General features: G+C 38.2%; 3 non-coding genes and 2 pseudogenes across 3 annotated transcripts; 4 read left to right on the top strand and 1 right to left on the bottom strand.

Annotated features, from left to right (window-relative positions):
• The first annotated feature begins 11298 nt into the window (after positions 1-11298).
• On the top strand, positions 11299-11419 carry LOC113284726. The gene has a single exon (XR_003328349.1). It is a non-coding gene; the product is annotated as a U5 spliceosomal RNA (small nuclear RNA).
• Positions 11420-12978: 1559 nt separating this feature from the next.
• Positions 12979-13101, top strand: LOC113284685 (annotated as a pseudogene).
• A 913-nt stretch (positions 13102-14014) lies between these two features.
• TRNAG-GCC lies at positions 14015-14085 on the top strand. The gene has a single exon. It is a non-coding gene; the product is annotated as a tRNA-Gly (tRNA).
• Positions 14086-14252: 167 nt separating this feature from the next.
• TRNAG-GCC lies at positions 14253-14323 on the top strand. The gene has a single exon. It is a non-coding gene; the product is annotated as a tRNA-Gly (tRNA).
• A 4917-nt stretch (positions 14324-19240) lies between these two features.
• LOC113285080 lies at positions 19241-19363 on the bottom strand (annotated as a pseudogene).
• Positions 19364-20203: the final 840 nt, after the last annotated feature.

The following is a 20203-nucleotide window of genomic DNA, read 5'->3' as shown; positions in this document are numbered from 1 at the left end:
CGTAAAGTGTTTCCAAGCTTTCCGGTAAAAGAAAGAATAGTGATAAATACGAGATCCTACAACAGGAAGTTCAGTCACTAGACGAACAAACGAGGCTAAAGACGTTATGCGAAAAGGTAGGTCTTTCCAAGAAGATGTTGGTGATGATCTAGAATCAGGAGCAAGAAAACCAGAAGCAACACATAAATGAGAGGACATACCATCATGATGAAGAAAAATGAAAAAACACCTCGCCACCACGGGGGACGAGGAGGAAAAGGGCCCACGAACATAGGAGTCTTCTATAAAAACGACCTGAAGGAAAAAAGCGGGAAAATGAAAGCTCATACCCATATCATAAAAGAACTCTTCTTAAATAGAGGAGGAGATCCTTGAAAAACCATCAGTTTCTTTGAACCCAAGAAGGTCAAAGGCACGACAAACTAGACGATAAGAATCCTGGAGGAAGAGTACAAAAGGAAAGATATCCTTCCCCCGGAACCTAAGAAAACTGACAGGAATCTTAGAGCTATCCAACAAATATACACGTGGCAAGAAAATTGGGACAAATACATAGTTTTCGTCCCATCATGCCCTCGGCAAGTTGCAAAGAAAAGGAGCAAAATGTGTGGGTAAAATACTCGATCGCCACGTGTCAGCATCTCAAGGGATGAATACGTGACAGGATGATAAGGTAGGAGCATCGAATCATCCTCTAAAAAGGATAAATTGTCTCAGTCAAGGCAACTGCACGAGCATCACATGAATGACGCGTGTAAGTAAAGGTCTAATCTTATGAGACGGTCAAGTCTAAAAAGCAGGACACATTTAATGAAGGATAAGAACAAGACGTGAGGAGATCTGCATCGTGACGGAAGACTCGGACTATCTATACTACTACCCAAAGGTGATAGAGCACGAGGTTCTCCATACAATAGAAGCACGAGGCGAAGGAGAGCGAGACTACTCAGAGGAAGAACCAGACTATCCATCACGAGGGATAGTATAAAGCCAATCCGAGGCATCCAGGACGATGGAAGACAGCTCATCGAACTCGGACGATCAGACCACCACGAGTTTATTTTGCTTATAAATACCAGACCATGTAGAAGGAGATGGACAACTTATGTAATCCTAGATGGTCTTTCTACAGAGAATTCCTGAGAGAGATCTAGATAGAGAGAAAGTGAGAAATCTAGAAGAGATTTGTAACTCTTTCAAGGGTAAGACTTTATAATCAATAATAAAACATCTTATTTCCCATTGACGTAGGTCTTCATGGCCGAACCACGTTATATGCTTGTGTCAATATTTATATTTCATGCTCTTTACATCTTGTTCATAGTTGAATCTTGTATATTTTAGTAGTTTTTAGTATTTCATTTCACTTGGACGTGGTCATCAGAAAAGATGCAACTACAGTCATGTCCGTGTTTTAGTAGAAGAAGAAGATTAGCAATTTTAACACTAAGGTGTGATATGATGCTTTAGCAGGTGTTATGCCAGAATGTGACTTTCATAAATTTCAATGGGAAAATATAATCCTCTTAAAATCAGTTTCATGCTTTGGGAAATTTTCAATGACTCTCTGCCTATGAGACAAATGCTCAGACATAGATGTGTTATTCTCAACAATCATGCTTGTGTGTTGTGTAACTCATAAATAGAAACTGGAGATCACCTTTTCCTTCATTATAATTACACTTTTGAATTTTCCCTTCCACATCTTTTGGCCCTTACCAGCAACTATTTTGAGTATTTTTTGAAGCATGGAGCTAGAAGTTTCTCGGTAAAAGATGCAAAACGGTGTGGAATTCTCATAGAACAAAAAAACAACAACCAAACAACAACTTGGAAAATTAAACTACAAACACCCAATTAACATCCGAAATTCGAAATATTAAAGGTGGAGCACTAGTGAGCAAGATAAGGTTTACTTGCATTCCACTAAAGTTTGATTAATTGACAACTAAAACTTGATTCTCTAATTTTTCTTTCAGCTGCATCTCCTATAGATGATAGTACTGCTCGTACTAATTCTATATGTCATCGCGTAACTAGACCAAATGCTACTCAGTTTACAAACCTGAGCAACTAAGTTTATATGCTTCATGTTTTCCCAAGAAAAAAAAAGACACCAATTACCAATTCATTGTAGACATTAATGGTGACGTGATGCCGATAATACGAAATTGAAAACAATGTAACTTTCGTTGACTATCCCCTCGAGGGCCTCGACTATCACCATTAGGGGTGAGCAGTGGAGGGACAGATGTGTATTAGGGGTCACCCAACCCGTTAAAATTGTGGATTTGAAAATCCAAATGTGTCCGGACCAATCATACGTGGATTTGCTATCCGCGGATCAAACGGGTGATGCGAGCCGAATGTGAATTAACCACGGATTTAGTAAAAAAAAACTAACAAACATACTGCCAATGGTGGTGTTTTCCGCTTACAATGCCATGGTGGTCGCCTTTGCAATGTTTCTGATGGAAAACTAACATGCTTCAGTTTTTTTTTGATCGATAAGTTAAAATTTTATTGAAAATGAGCTAAAGTACATGAAATATGAGCCAAGGCCCACTCGACCAAAAGAAAAAAAAGTAGAAATTAACATTTAATCTCATTATTCCTGGGTTTTGGACACTATAGTCCTCCCTTCCCAAGCCCAGTACACGGTAGTCCAAAATTCCCCCACATTAACAGTTTAGTCCAAACTTTGGACGAGTTAGTCCAAATTTCAGCCGATCCAAAAAATACCATCATTTTACCTTACCTTAATTACCCTTCTCGTCTTTACGATGTTTTTTAGATCTCAGAATTTTTTTTGGAGAGAGAGAGAGAGAAACACAGAGGCGATTTAGAGTTCTTGTTCTTCCACAAAGATTCGTTCTTCGGCACTGGGGTGTTGAACTTATCATTGCTTGCTTTATTTTTTTTCATTGTCTGCTGTTTTGTGTGAGTTTTGGATTGTAAGTCTGCTTAGTGCAGCTATCTTTAAGAACATCTTCAATAGGGTGTTAGAACTGATAAGTAGCATTCTATACTTCATGAAGATTGTGGCATGGAACACACAAGGGTGTGGTCAGAAAAACACAAAACAACATTAAAAACTTTGCTAGAATTTGAAAAACCAGACATTTTATTTATGTCTGAAACTAAATCCAAGAGATGCTTAATGAGAAGTATTCTTAATTTTTTCCCTAATACTCACATTGATGATCCAGTTGGAATAGCTGGAGGTCTAGCAATTGCTTGGGTAGATGGGTTTCATTTTGAGGTGGTTCAATGGAACCAAATATGATCAATGTCATAGTGAAAAACAACTTCAACTCTAAAGAATGGCTTTTAACTTGCTTCTATGGTGCCCCTAAGCATGAACATAAGTTAGCCACTATGGGATATTTAGAAGAGATAGCATATAGAGTTACCATTAGCCAAATGCCTTGGTTAGTAATAGGAGATCTCAACATTATATTCAATAGTGAAGAAAAGGAAGGGGGGCTGCCTTTTGACAGGAAAAAAGTAGAACCAATCCTAAACCTTATTAATAGAACAGGATTAGAAAACTTAGGATATAAGGGAAATATCTTTACTTGGAATAACAAAAGAAAATGGGCTGCTAATATCAAACAGAGACTAGATAGAGATTTAGCAAATGCAGAATGGAATCTAGAATTTCAAGGAGCTACTCTAGAAAACTTAGTAGCAATAGGCTCTGACATGGACCTATCTGTTTAACTCTTACTCTTAACTCCAACAATACAGGTCACAGTCACACCTTCAAGTTCTATGATATCTGGCTTAAGGAACCAACATGTCTAGAAGTAATAAGAAAATCATGGAATCTGAGTTTTATCTTCATAAGTTGTTCAATTTGTATGCTACATCACATACATTCTCTGGACATACTAATGTAACAAGAATTTTGCAATGAAATGCTTTTTCATCATATTCTTTAAAGAACCGAATTAAGCTGCAGTACCGTTTTCTAGGACAGTCAGGTGGTTAATCTGCATGCAAAGCCATCAGCTCGTCAACCATTTTAAGTTCATCAGCTGTCAGTTCAACTTCAGAAAGTGGGTCTACAAAGCTATGTTTCCGATTCTTTGGATTCACGGCTTGGAATTTTCTTGTTTCCGATAACAACTCACTTTGATCTTTCGCTTTATAATCTCTAGTACTGCAAGTTATCTCAGTTTTCACGCCATACATTTGTAATTCCGATAATGGTTTTTGCTGGTTTGCAGCTAGTAGTGACAATGGCATGTGTTAGTCAATTTTGAATTGCTCATTTTCTTGTGTTTTGCTTAAGTGGGTGTCACATAATTCTACGGGTAGTAGTGCTTATGTTGCGGTTGGTATACAATGTCCAAATTTCGAAGTTTAAGAAATCTTTTTCCCAATCGGTTTTTCTTCACTCTTCTTAAAATTAAATATTTTGCCTCTCAAAGTCATTGGATTGTGGAATTAATAAGATGTTTCATGTTTATTCTGAACATCCAAATTCTCACTCATTCCTGCATTAGGATTCGAATAGTTTTTATCTAAGATTATTGCTCGGCTGGACTAGTCTAGTCCAATCCTGCAAACCCAAAACTTATCATTTTGTGATGCTGCTTGTACAGCTATAAGAACTCCAGTGTTATTGGTGTCTAGAAGCCTGTAGCGTTTCCATTAAAGAGATCAGCAGCCATGGGCAGGAGGTGCGTTTTTGCTTGTCAGACTCTTGTCAGACCTAAATTGTGGTATTGGTGGCGATGATCGTAATATTTATTGCCCATCCATGGATTATAAGTTGCACGCTAAAGAAGCCAAAACTAGTGAATATGATTGTGTTGATGAGCTGAAGAACCTAATCGATAAGAACCCAGTGGAAGGATGGCTGAGCATACATACTTTTTATGCTTTCTTTTAGTTGTTAATTTTGTCCTATTTTCAGTTTTCTATTCAACCTACTAATTTATTCATTTCTTGAAGATCTGTGCTTAAAACTGAATAGCCATTGCAACTTTTATGAAGTGCATAATTCCTCCTTCGCTTAGCAAGGTCAGAAATAAATAGACTTCTTTGTACTTGGCATACGCCTATTTTTGGGTTTCTCCTGTTGGAAATAATTGGGTTTCACAAAGGATGAATGAATCAGAGAAGAAAGTGTTGCACTCCAAAACTTTCAAGGCTTGTATAAATTTCTTTTAGACAAATATTTCTACCCTCCCAATAACAATTGGCGATTACAACAGGTATGCGAAATATTGCCTTCAGGATACAATGAAAGCCCTGCAACGAAAACTGAATTCAAGGTTTGTACCCCTTGATTCAATCAAGAACACACAAAGAGATTTCTGATTTCTGATGATGCTTTTTGAAACAGAGAAAACAGATTGATTTTTCTTATATCTTAAACGAAACTGGGAGAAGCTATTTATAAAGGGTTTTGCACCTGTTGGGAATAGGTGTTTCTATTCACGAACCGTCAGGTTCCTTCATCAACAGACATCAATGGTGTCTTTTGGATTCGAAATTTTCGAACAGGCTTTTATCGGCCAAATAAAACCTTCAGTTCAAAAATTCTTCCGGGGGCGTTGCCCCCTTGAAACCCCCACCAGGGGCGGTCGACCACAGCCTGGGGGGCGATGCCCCCCAGGACCCCCCTTTGGTAAGCGGTGTTGAAAATATTCCAACATTCTCCCCCTATTTTCAAAAACCATAAAACAAAGTTAAAACTTTTAAATCAGAGTGACTGCATCACCGAAGTGACTGCCTACGTACCCGAGTGGGATCAAGCCAACGTAGTTCAAGCACAATTGAGACTAAGCATCATCGTTGAAATCAACACATAAATGATAGGTATCTTTTGGATTTGAACCTTCACTTAGTGTAAGAAACTCAAAGCCTTATCGAGGTTCTATGGTGAAACCAGTCTTGAACCAAGTACCCCTTATGATAAAACCGGAGTCTCCACACATATTGATTTCATAAAATCATGTGTTCTGTAGCCAAGCACGTTAATGGCCATGTGCTTATATCCTTGTTCATGAGTCTTCTTTAGAGAACGGTCTTCTTCTCTTAGGAAACGGCCTTATTTCCATACTCATATAGGTAAGTCTCGAAGGTGTTTCTGCGATACACCTTTTACTAATCATAGACTCATTAAGGATTTACATCCATCCTATTTTCTTGCAGAAACCAGCACTAATAATAAATGGGAAGTTTTTATATTAGTGCTCCATAATCTACTTCCATAACTTGTTGGTACCACATTGAACCTTGTTTATCCTTTTCAAAACATAGGTTGGGTTTCTGCTATGGGAGATCAAACTTCCTTCACAGACCTTAGTCCCATTTCTTTCCTTTTTATTGAAACCACTGAACTTGGTAGACTTTTCGTAAATGGGTCTGCCAAATTCCTCTTTGATTCAATAAAGTTAACCGTAACTACTCCCCTCTTGAGTAGTTGCCTAACCATGTAGTGTCTAAGACTTGCATGTCTAGACTTTCCATTATAAGTCTTATTAGAGACATTATAGATTGTAGCTTGATTATCACAATTAATCAAGACCGCCGGAGTTGGCTTCTTCCAAAAAGGAATTTCCATAAGTAGGTTTCTAAGCCAATCTGCCTCCTTACATGCATCAGTTAAAGCTATCAATTCTGACAACATTGTTGAATCAGAAATACAAGTCTGCTTCTTGGAACTCCAAGACACAGCAGCACCCCCTAATGTAAAAATCCATCCAGAAGTTGACTTGGAATTTGATTCTACATTGTTCCAGTTAGCATCGATGTACCCCTCTAGTGCAGCGGGATAGCCTTGGTAATGCAAACCAAAATTTATTGTTCCTTTCAAGTAAGCCATAACTCTTGAAACTGCTTTCCAGTGTTCATATCCTGGATTACTTGAGAAACGACATAATATTCCCACGGCTTGGGCTATGTCCGGTCTTGTGCAATGCATAGCGTACATAAGACTCCCAATAACACTAGAATACTCAAGTTGAGCATGAGTACGGCCGGTGTTCTTCATTAACTTGATAGTATGGTCTAAAGGAGTAGGTGCTGGATTGTCATCAAAGTGACCATATTTCTTGAGAAATTTCTCAATATAATGAGATTGAGTTAAAACCAACTCATCTCCCTTTCTTAGGATCTTAATTCCCAAGATTACATCAGCCTCTCCTAAATCCTTCATATCAAAGTTAGAACTAAGAAACTTCTTTGTTTCTTCCACAACAGATATGTCAGACCCAAAGATTAACATATCATCAACATACAAACAGAGAATCACACAACCAGAACTATCATGCTTACTATAGATACATTTGTCCGCATCATTCACCACAAAACCATATGACAAAACTACTTTATCAAACTTCTCATGCCATTGCATAGGGGCTTGCTTCAAACCATAGAGAGATTTCACTAACTTGCAAACTTTCTTCTCTTGGCCTGGTGATATGAAACCTTCAGGTTGTTCCATATATCTCTTCTTCTAAATCCCCATTTAGAAAAGCAGTTTTGACATCCATTTGATGCACAACCAACTTATGAATAGAAGCAAGTGCAATCAAGCAACGAATGGATGAGATGCGGGCAACAGGAGCATATGTATCAAAGTAATCAATACCATGTCTTTGTTTATAACCCTTGGCAACTAGCCTTGCCTTAAACTTATCAACTTCACCATCAGCTCTCAACTTTCTCTTGAATATCCATTTACTTCCTATTGCTTTAGCACCAGGAGGTAAATTTACTAATACCCAAGTCCCGTTAGTCAAAAGCGAATGCTTTTCATCATTGATGGCTTCTTTCCAGAAATTTGCATCTCTAGAACTCATGGCTTCAGCATAAGTTTTAGGGTCATCATCAGTATGCATAACATACTGGTTAACACTAAGAATTCTATTCTTATTTGCCTCTACAAGGTAATAAATAAAGTTTGGATCAGGCTTTTTCTCAATCCTTCCTCTCTTACTCCTTCTAGGTTCGATATCTTCAGTAGGCACTGAAATATCATTGTCAAGTAGGAGAGGGATTTTCATCATTGTTATCAATCTCCATAGGTTCTAGATCAGGTAACAATGGATTCTCCATGGGTTGCATTTGAGAACTGTTCCTATTTAAGTTCTCAAAGAATTCCACATCTACAGATTCTATAATCTCAAAAGTGTCAAGGTTTATAAATCTGTAGGTGATACTATTAAGAGAGTATCCCACAAAAGCACATTTATAAGCCCTGTTTCCCAACTTTGGTCTTTTGGGATCAGGCTTTCGAACATATGCTAAACAACCCCAGACTTTAAGTCTTCTCAAGTTTGGTTTCCTCTTAAACCACAACTCATAAGGAGAAACACTCTTCTTTTTCAAAGGAATTCTATTCAAAATATAACATGCAGACAACATAGCTTCACCCCACAAAGAATTAGGCAAACCAGAACTTATAAGCATGCAATTAACCATATCAATCAAAGTTCTATTTTTCCTTTCAGCCATACCATTTTGTTGAGGTGTGTAAGGTGCAGTACGTTGATGAACTAAACCATGCTCTTGACAAAAGGAATTAAATTCAGTAGGAAAGTATTCACCACCACGATCAGAACGTAAAATCTTAATTTTGTGCTCTAATTGTGTCTCTACTTCTGCTTTATAAATCCTAAATTTATCAAAGACTTCATCCTTAGATTTCATTAAATATGTATAAGCATATCTAGTACTATCTTCTATAAAAGTGACATAATACTTATTTCCACCACGAGTGGCAGAACCATGCAAATCACCCACATCACTATGTACTAATTCAAGTAAGGAAGAATTTCGTACTACAGACTTATGGGAAATTCTAGTTATCTTTGCTTGCTTGCACACATATTTCACATTTAGAAGCATGATCAAAATTGCAATCAGAAATCAAGCCTAATCGATTCATGTTTCTAAGAGAACCATAATTCACATGCCCTAATCTACCATGCCATAAATTAACAGAGTCAACAATATAAGCAGAACCATTATTTATTAAATTAAGCTTAATCATCCCATTACAAGCATATCCTTGTCCAACAAACACACCATTTTTGGACAACACAAACTTATTAGACTCATAGGTCGTCTTGAATCCAGCCTTCATTACAAGGTCGCCGGAAACAAGGTTCTTCACGATGTCAGGGACATGTAAAACATTAGTAAGAGTCACAGTCTTTCCCGAAGTAAACGAGAGTTCAACAGTGCCTTTCCCAATAACTTTGCTGCGTTGACCGTTTGCGGAGACAACATCGTTTCCTTCTCCACTAACCGGTTCGTATGTCTTGTAAAGATTTCTATCCTTACAGATATGGATGGTTGCACCATTGTCGTACCACCATCCACCCCCAGTTTCAGCAACAGCATTGGCGGCTTGCACCACGATCACAAGTTTGTCATCGACCATATTTGCCTCCTTTTTCTGGTTTGCTGTGTTGTTTCTTTTTGAGACGACAGTCACGAGCAAAATGGCCGGGTTTGTCACAGAAGTAGCAAGGGCCGACAGCGCCCTTCTTCTTACTCTTCTTGTTGGGATGCTTCTTAAACTGAGTATCATTCTTAGGTTTCAAGGAATTCGGTGTTTTAGATTCTTCTACGCTATTCACCTTAGAATGGTTTTCAGAATGTGGACTATCCTTAAGTTCTCGCTTACGAGAGTCCTCTTCTATGCGAAGATGACGTTGTAAGGCCTCTAAATCATAGTCAGTCTCAGCATGCTTAAGTTTCTTCTTATAACCATTCCAAGAAGGGGGGAGACGAGAAATAATAACCCCAACAACAAACGCAGAAACAAGATCAATTCCAGCATCCTTAAGTTGATTAACTATGAGTAAAAGTTCACTGACCTGGGCAATGATTGACTTACTGTCAACCATCTTAAAATCCATGAAATTGCAAATCAGGAATTTCTTGTTGCTTGCTTCAGAAATCTTGTATTTGTTGTCAAGCGCAGTCCACAATCCCTTTGCAGTCCCAATACTCCGATGTGCATTGTACACATGTTTGTCCAGAGCATTCAAAATATGACCACGACACATGAAATCATCTTCCTGACGCTGCTTTCGTCTAGCCTTCAATTCCTCAGTGTCATTGTCAGTTGCAGCAGGAATTTCCTCCAATCCATCTTCAAGTATGTACCACAACTTGATGGTGATCAGGAAAAACTTCACAGTCTCTTGCCAACGGGTAAAACCTTCACCATCAAAACGTTCCAATCGAGTAAAGGTTTGGTTCATCACTTGCAGAGATTGAGCAGTAGCATTCGAATTCGAAGATTCACCCTCCATTGCCAGAAGATATTTGTCTAAAAACTGTTGGAAATAATTGGGTTTCACAAAGGATGAATGAATCAGAGAAGAAAGTGTTGCACTCCAAAACTTTCAAGGCTTGTATAAATTTCTTTTAGACAAATATTTCTACCCTCCCAATAACAATTGGCGATTACAACAGGTATGCGAAATATTGCCTTCAGGATACGATAAAAGCCTGTTCGAAAATTTCGAATCCAAAAGACACCATTGATGTCTGTTGATGAAGGAACCTGACGGTTCGTGAATAGAAACACCTATTCCCAACAGGTGCAAAACCCTTTATAAATAGCTTCTCCCAGTTTCGTTTAAGATATAAGAAAAATCAATCTGTTTTCTCTGTTTCAAAAAGCATCATCAGAAATCAGAAATCTCTTTGTGTGTTCTTGATTGAATCAAGGGGTACAAACCTTGAATTCAGTTTTCGTTGCAGGGCTTTCATTGTATCCTGAAGGCAATATTTCGCATACCTGTTGTAATCGCCAATTGTTATTGGGAGGGTAGAAATATTTGTCTAAAAGAAATTTATACAAGCCTTGAAAGTTTTGGAGTGCAACACTTTCTTCTCTGATTCATTCATCCTTTGTGAAACCCAATTATTTCCAACATCTCCAACAATCTTCAAAACAAAACATTCGTTTCTTAACCATGGGTTCTCCTTTAGTGAATTCAAATCAGCTTTGGGACAACTTCTCGTTACATCTCTCAAGTGATCAATTTCAAACTCATGTACAGTTCTTCCTTTGGAGCCCAGCCTTCAATCATGTGTCTAACATTAGGAAGGTAACCTTTCCTATTCACCTCCTTAGTTAGAAACAGGATGAGTACAATTTAGAAGTTTTGAATCCTATTATTTCCTCCTTTGGTTGGAGGAAAGAAATCCAAAATAACAAGCATATGAAGAATGATAGTCTCACATGGTTTAGAAAGCACAACTCTACTCAAAATGCTTTGTATAAGACTAGGACTCCACCCTCCCAAAAAGTTCACGTAGCCGTGCGGTAAGCACAGAGCCAACTATTCTTTCGCCTTTTACTAAAGAATACCGTGTGCTTGCCGTTTATAAGCGGCATACGCCTATTTTTGGAGGGTGTCTCTTTTCCAGGAGGAACCCAACAACTCTCAATACCAAATGTTTTGTTTCCAAGGCTTTGTCCAGCTCCATTTCTAATACAAATCTCCTGAGACAAATTCCATGTGCTCACCAAAGCTAAGGATTCTTTCTAAACTTCCATTGCTAGTAACTTTTTGTGTAAAGTGAACACAATAAGACATTTTCTCCAGCTCATTGAACTCTGCCCATCTGGTTTCACCATGACTTCCTTACCTGCCGGATCTACGAATGCTGTAAATTTTTTGGAGCCATGACATAGAAGTGTTTGAGTTTCATCCATATTGGTCGCACCACTTGAAGGTTTATCGAGACTGTAAGTGGGAATTGGTGGGTTTTTGGAAGTGATTGGCCCTATATAGTGAGATTCTAGAATTCTGTAGGGTGGCACCATCAGTGCATATGAAGTCAATTGTCCCTGGAGCTCAAGTCCCAGATTAGCCTAAGATTTAGTGCTGCTAGAGGATTTGTGTGGCCAGATCTGATCCATAGTCAAATGTTGTCGTTGGATAACCATTTGGAACTTTTCCTATGGGTCTCCATCACAGAATTTGTATAACTGAAAACATAAAACAGTTCTGCAAGTTCCAGATAATCTTGAATGTCAAGAAAAGATGTCATGAACCCGTTGTCATGGTTGTTGATTTTATAGCAAAAAGACTCCAAGTGGTTTTATATGAAAGCAGCAATCCCGGAATTGCGTGGACAGACCATGGAGGTGCCTGAAGTAATATACGAATAGTTAATGAATCCCTGTGCATCATATGATAATGGATACCATTTTGAATCTATTTTGATTTTAGCAATCATGCATATTGTTAGTTAAACTTACTTGGATAATCTCGGTCGGGAGTGAGAATATTGGGTCCCATTTGAAGAAAAAAATGCTCAGGTCTGGTGTTCAGAATCAACGCATTGTTGAGTAGGATTTTGCAGTTGGATTCGTGTTAAAATGCATTTGCAATAATGAGAAACTAGAAATTTTGAAAGCAAGAAACTTCGAATGTTGTTGTGGTGTTTAGATACTCATACAGGAGTTACTTGAAAGTAAAAGCATTTGAAGGTACTTTACATGGAGGGTTCTGTCTTTGCCTAGTGGCGATTCAATATTACCCATGACAAAGAGAGCGAAGTACAAACGATTTGGAAAAAGATTTCTTAAACTTCTAAATTTGGCCGAAAGATAGTAGTACCTGACGTTATATACTCACTGCAACATAAGCAAAACAATTCTTCTACTAGGACTAGTTGATGAAATCCAGTAGAATTATGGAACACAAAAACACAAAAAAAAAAAAATGAGCAATTCAAATTTGATTAACACAAGGCCATTTTTACTACTAGCTGCAAACCAGCAAAACCCATTAATAGTACAAATGTAAGACCAAAGGAAATTCCAAGCCATGAATCCAAAGAATCAGAAACATAGCTTTGTACAACCACTTCCTGAACTTGAATTGGCAGCTGGTAAACTTATGACTTAGTCCCACATAGACTGGCCTAGAGTAGAGGGATGGAAAGAAGACGCTATAAAAGCAGAACCTAGAATCGAGTGTAAGCATACCTTTCTCGGCCTTTTGGCTAAGATCAAGTGTAGTATCTGTTCTTATCAGTTTAATATCTGATATGCCATCCATGCACGATATTAAATTAATTTTTTTTCTCACGCGTCGCCCACCAAAACTAAGAAAATTATTTGGTCCTGCTGCGGTTCTAAGCTGAATTCTGTGTCCTGGCAAAAAAAATTCGTAGCACTTGAAAGAGAAGAAGCTTAAGAAATTTGAAGCTTAACCCATTTTGGACACCTTTGGAAGGTTACTTTTCACGGTACTTCCTCTCGTTAGACATCACTGTACCTGTGCAGGTTTATCAAGCATTGCACCTAGAGTATAAGTTAGAATTACATATCATATTCTCTTGTGGATCCCTCACTTGTCACATTATTGCAGTGTTTTGATGCATTATTGTTGCTGGAACGATCAAACCCCAACAGGAAATCTACATGAGGATTTGAAGTCTGCTGTTTTGGTACCTGTATAAGTCCTATCTCAGCTTTCACTGATTCACTTAAGCCCTGCTCAAACATATAAGGTGAAAATCAAAACCGGATTTTTGCTAGTTAATCAATTTTTAATGCGTAAATCTACAGGCTGGTGGTCCAAACTGGGAAGTTCCATTGGCAAGAAGAGATTTCAAGGATGCAAGTTTAAGTGGTTCAAAAAACAACAATCCTGCACCAAACAACACCTTCCATAGACACGACACATATGCTGTGGAATCATAAGCCTTTACATACGAAGAGAGCATTTAGAGTTTGTCAAAGAAATGCGCTCGAGGATATTATCACTCCCCGATGCCATTACATACGAAGAGAGCATTTAGAGTTTGTCAAAGAAATCTCTGTTAACCAGATTCTTGAACTTTTAGTATTTAGACTGGTAGCATGTAGATCCAAATTCTTCATAGTAATTTTCTGAAGTATAGATTTCCTCAATCTATGAACATCCTTTTCTCAGCTGCATCACATGCATCTAAATCTATACAATTGGAGTGTCGCTATGGCCAATATGAGTCTGAACAAAGGGGATCGCAATAGGCACCAGTGGTCTAGTGGTAGAATAGTACCCTGCCACGGTACAGACCCGGGTTCGATTCCCGGCTGGTGCATTTCTGTTATTTGCATTGTGCTGCATTTTGAAGTAGCAGGCAGTGAGTGGACAGTCTTGCAGGATCCAAAATGATGGCTCTCCAGTAAACTAATTTTTGCATCTAAATCTATACAATTGGAGTGTCGCTATGGCCAATATGAGTCTGAACAAAGGGGATCGCAATAGGCACCAGTGGTCTAGTGGTAGAATAGTACCCTGCCACGGTACAGACCCGGGTTCGATTCCCGGCTGGTGCATTTCTGTTTTTTGCATTGTGCTGCATTTTGAAGTAGCAGGCAGTGAGTGGACAGTCTTGCAGGATCCAAAATGATGGCTCTCCAGTACACGCAAGACCTTAAGAAACAGCTTTAAAAAGGAGTTTTAATTTTGCACAATACAACTCACAACCATTCCAACAGCACTGCTTTAAGCTCTTAAAACTTGTAGACATCATAAATTTTTGCAAACTAATTGGACTTGACTAGTTCTAGCTGCTTGCACCAACATTTTACCCCTGATTAATTTTGCGAGAACTTAGGAATGACAGGCTTAAAGCCTGCATTTAGGATATTACTAAGACCTGTAGTATAAACTGCAAGCTTACTTATCTGTATAAACTGCATTGATATCCATTCGCCCACGATGTGTCAATATTAGATTCAGTGAAATCTGATCAGGCTATGGAGATTGGTTCACTGAACCCACCAATCCACGTTTTCATCATTTTCTATAACAACTTGCATCGACAGATTCGACACAAAGTTTCGGGTACAAGAAGTTTTTAAAGTTCTAACTACTCATGTACAATGAAACAGCAAAACTGGACTGAACCAAAATAGAACACCATCAATCCTTCAATGCATGACGATTTACCGACACGTTAACACTAAGAGAATCGCATATTAATCAAACAGATTCCATAATCTAGGCTCAGGATCTTCAAAGTGAAACCTCCACTAGAACGTAAACTCCATGAATCTCAACAATTAGTTTGCAATAGTAAAAGAAAAATAAATCAAAGATTAGGGATAATTCATTTGAAAAAGATAGTCAACACATTTTTAAAACCTAGCTCCATTAAGTTCGAAAACTATACGATAATAAACTGATATTCCTACTAATGTATAAGTAATCATTCGGTTCACTGCCAGTTTAATTGCCCAGAAAATCAAAAACAAAACCTGTCAACCTATACTATGGTTTGACAAGAATAATTTTCTTGTTCAAAGCTTCAACCTCTTTAGCTTTAAGATTCTTTTTCATCTTTGCTGGATCCATGTCATCATCCTCCACAGTATATGAAGTTTCCATAGTGACCGTTTGAAGAACTCTTGCATGCTTCAGAACAAATTTAACCATCTCCAGCTCCTTCAGGTACCCATTGAACTTCTGAAATTCGATTGACTTGAGGCACTCCAAACAACTAGGCACTTTGTTAAATGTCAAAGTGTTCTCGTCGACTTTGCCACTAAATTTGACCTACAATCCATGTTTCAAGTTCAGACAAAAATTGACAAGGGCAAGAAGTAGGTAATGATGTTAACTGTGTAACTCCTTTTCTTGCGTCAGTTAAATAGCAACAACAATGACACATAGATTTGAGAAGGGTAACACACCTTCTTGATGACGAGTGCTTCCAAATTTGGGGAGTACTCTAAAAAGTTGAGTAATATTTTCATTTGCAGATAGCGAATATCATACACTTCCAAACAGATCAAATTATGACAAGTAGGGAAACTAGTAGACAATGCCTTCGCGAGCTTGAGAATCTAATAACAAGGCATATGAAGAAAAAAAATCAATTATAGTCCTACCAAATGTAGGTAAATTTGCGTTCAGCCCCGTAATAGAGACTAATTCTTCAGCCGTGTGTCTGACTTTGTCAGGTTCAAGCTAAACACAGGGGTCTGAACAGAACTCAAGGTACAAAATAGAAAATAATTGATACAGAAACGAGGAGTTAACTATCAGGCTGGCCAAGTTAGAATTTAGAAGCCAAACTCAAGATCCCTCTCTTAAGGATTCAAGGTATTATATAGAATAATCCAGCCACCTAAGATTCAAAGAAAAAGAAGCACAAAAAGGTAAGAACATACCTTAAAGTAAGCACCTGATATTTTCAAGACCTTTACGTTGCAGAGCTTCGTTACAAACTTAGATATAGGACGAAATCTGCTCTCTATGTCACCATAGTTGTAGTATAAATCTGCAGCATGTAGCAATGGAAAACTATCCACAACAAAATCTTCTGGTAGCCAATTGCAGAAAGTGAAGGATGATAGATTTGGTGCATCAATCTTGACCTTGACATCTTCCATATAACTTCTCAGACAACCAGTTAGAGTGAATGACTTCAATCTAGGAGCAGAAACACGTATGAAATAAAAATTCTGCCAACTACAATCAGTCGAACACAATTCTTCAAGTACTGGGCAACTAGAAAAGAGTTTTCCTGCCAATTTTTCATCATCATATACAACATTCGTTAGACGGAGGATCTTAAGTCGTGGAAGAGAAATTGATTCCGGAAGATCGAGCCCATCTTGTTCTACAAACTGAAAGTCTAGCACGATATAACTAGCACGATGTGGAAAGGGTTCCCATGACTTTCAGATCCTCTGACGACGAAGCTTATTTTTGTATAGCACATCCAACCCCTGTGTAATTTAAACAACTGCATCCTGAAGTAAAACCTTCTCCTCCCCTCAAGCCAGTGTGCAAAGAAATCTTTTAGTAGTGAATTTGGAAAAGAGAATTTCTAGAACTAGTACTGTGATTTTTCAAATTGGATTTCTCCAAGATGATACATGTTAAAGTCGAAGGTTCATCTGCATCATCGCAACGTTTCGATTTTCTTAAGCTTCCTTTCAAGTGCTGTAGCATGGAGAACAAATCTGTTTCTCTAATCTAGCTTACACAATGAAAGAATTTTATACTATTCTCATTACTTGAAAATATCATTATTCTGGGACTGCCCAAATATTTATTGATAAACACAGGAGATGTTAAACTGGTCACAGGCTCTAGTTCAAGAATTTTGCCAAGACAATTAGCATTTAGATTTCCAGTCATTGTTTATCAGTTGAATGAACTAGAACTAGTTCTTCAGTAGATCTTTTCATGGTTGTGGGAAAGTTAAGCATGGCATAGTCGATAAAATGGCTTCAGATGTCCTAGATTTTATCATAAAATCAGTTTGGATGTGAACTTAAAACTTAAAAAGAAAAAAGAAAAAAAAATTGCAAGCAGCTAGCTCCTTCGGCCTGCCTGGTCGCTCGGCAATCCCCCCGCAAGGGCGAGCTACGAGTTAAACTACAGATCCTGTACGCTCAACTCGATGCCAGTTGAACCGGTCTTGCAGAATATAAACAAAAGAAAATGAGTAATTTAGAAGATGTGGGACTAAGCTATTATAAGTCTGTCTGGTTCGAGTTTTCCTCCCGAGCAAGGGATAAGTGAAATTCCGGAATCCTAAAATGATTCCGGGATTAGGAATGGGATATCTCTCTTTCACACAGATTTGGAAGAAAGGGAGATGATTGACTGGATGGGAGTTCGTTTTTTGGTTTTGGAGTCATCTTATCAAAGCAATTTCCAGTCAAGGACATGGTGACTTTTTATATTCCCTTTTTCACATCCCCAATTTAGAAATGAGAAAAGCATTGTTATGAGACGAGGAGGAGGTACTGCTAGAATGATTCTTATCGACCCAACATTGGCAAATGATTTTTATAGGTGAAACAGAAGCACAACTCCACTGAGTATCTGCTCAGGCTGGCCGTTTGTAGGCCAATGTATTTGCAAATGCTTACCAATTGTCTCAAATCTCAGATGAGCAAGAAAAACACCACGAGTGCGTCAGCAGCTTTACCAAATTGAATCAACTAAAATCTAGATTGTTTACTTGATATGTCCCTCCTGAACGTGACATATATGGGTACATAAGCAATCCACCCCAAAGGAACCAAAGCTACAACAAACTGTAGTTTAATGCCCAGTTTCAAATTCAAGAAATCGCCAGATGATACTCCATAAAGAGAAGCCAATCCAGCACCTAAAAAGCCACTAACTATTGAAGACAAACAAAAGGCTGAACCTAGGAATGAAGCAAGTGACCCTTCGATTCCTGGTAGGAGCCTAAACTGAGCAACAGTTTCTGCTAAGCCAGATAAGCACAAAACAAAGGCCTTGTTTGAGTATCAGATCAAGGAGAAGCAATGTTGCATACACAATCTGAACCCTGCTTATTAGCGTTCTTATTGGAATTCTTTTCCAGTATCGATCATATAACACAGTTGCAAGTAGAAGCATAAGTTGGCCAACAACTTTAGACATACCAATAACTGAATTGCATCCAGCTTTAGCCATTGTGTTTGATAGCAGAAAACGGTTCCTGGTAGAAAATTGAAGTTACAATCCAAGAGGGAAAGAATCTATTTCTCCATACTTGAAAATATCATTATTCTGGGACTGCCCTGATATCTATAGTTAACACAAAGGAGATGTTAAACTGGTCACAGGCTCCGGTTCAAGAATTTTGCCAAGACAATTAGCATTAAGCTTTCCAGTCATCGTTTATCAGTTGAATGAACTATAACTAGTTCTTCAGTAGACCTTTTCATGGTTGCTTGTTTTCAGTTCAATTTGTTGCCTTATGCTAAATTGGAATGCTCTACAAAAATAACTTCTATTGAGATGCTAACTAGACATGTTTCGAGAGTACAGACACAAACGCTGAGCAACAACAGGCGTCCAAAATGTTAACATTTCTTACGCAATTCCAGCACAGAGATGTATCTGTATCAGACCAGACCTATTATAACATGGGAACAAGTATCAGAATACCCAAACCTGGATTATTCTTCGTCTAGTCTGTGATGTAGATAAGGTGGGTACCTCATTGATTCTTCTCCATGTATTCTCCCCTACTTTCAGCTTGGATCGAGTGTCACAGGCTGTGCAGTTCAAGTTGAATGAAAATAGATCTTTTTCTTCAGTAGATGGTTTGCCTTGAGCTGAATTGGCTCGCTATGTACAAAACGAAAATCATAATTGATATACTAGTGCTAGTCATTTTTTTGAGAGCTCCGAATCCAAAATGTTTAACATTGCCAGGACTTTGCAGTAGTGCAACGCGTGGAGAAACTGCATATCATTTGGTTAAAGTTTGTATTTGCAGTGCAATGGAAAAAATTATGATGTAGACTCTCCCTCAGTGGGTTCCAAAGTGCAATGGAAGTCGCTAACCTAGGCCATGACCCTTCATGATCAGCCATAGACCCCATCCAGGTAGGGCTGTCAATGGATGTTAACGTAACGGATATCGTCTCTTCCGCTGCCGCTGCCATTAAAAATTAGCGGATATCCATTATCCGTTAAGTTCCGGCGGAAATAGGAAAATCAAAAACGTTGCCGTTACGTTGAATTTACCGGATAACGGATATTTATCCGTTACCATCCGGTACAAACAGAAAATAGGCTAAAAACACATATCAGCTTTTAAATCAATCCAACAAAACAGGTTCTAAATCCATGCCCACACACACAAAAACAGACAATACAAATCCAACAAAACAGGTTCTAAATCCATGCCCACACACACAAAAACAAACAATACAAATCCAACAAAACAGGTTCTAAATCCATGCCCACACATACAAAAACAAACAATGCAAATATGATGTTCTAGGCTTCTAACAAAAGAAAAATCGACGATACACAAACACAACACAAGTGAAAAAATTTACACTTGTGTTGAAAGGCCTACATCCAGGTAAGTATGGTGTCTAGTTGCATTTCAAGCTTGTCTTATAAGTTTGTTTTCCTTCTGTTTATTACTGTGTGAACGATGTGGGCTTATTATTAATATTTCCTCTTTTCATGGGCTATAATCTTTTTCACAACATTGCGCCCAAAAGCAGTACGTCTCTTTAGCCATACCAAGTACCAGAGCATGGGTGTGAGATGATTGCTTTTGAATTGTGAACTTCTGAAAAGCAGTCTACAACATTAATGGCTCTAGGTTTTACGCTCGCACGACATTTTGGTGTTTGATAATGAGCCTGGAAAGCTAGAACCATATGGTCTCTAAAATCGTAATATAACCTATACAGTTTTCCTTGTGTAAAATTTTATCT

The sequence above is a fragment of the Papaver somniferum genome, chromosome 5 (assembly GCF_003573695.1).
Source record: "Papaver somniferum cultivar HN1 chromosome 5, ASM357369v1, whole genome shotgun sequence".
NCBI classification, from domain to species: Eukaryota; Viridiplantae; Streptophyta; class Magnoliopsida; order Ranunculales; family Papaveraceae; genus Papaver; species Papaver somniferum.
The sequence above is the reverse complement of the archived record's forward strand: the minus strand, read 5'-3'. Positions and strand labels throughout refer to the sequence as shown.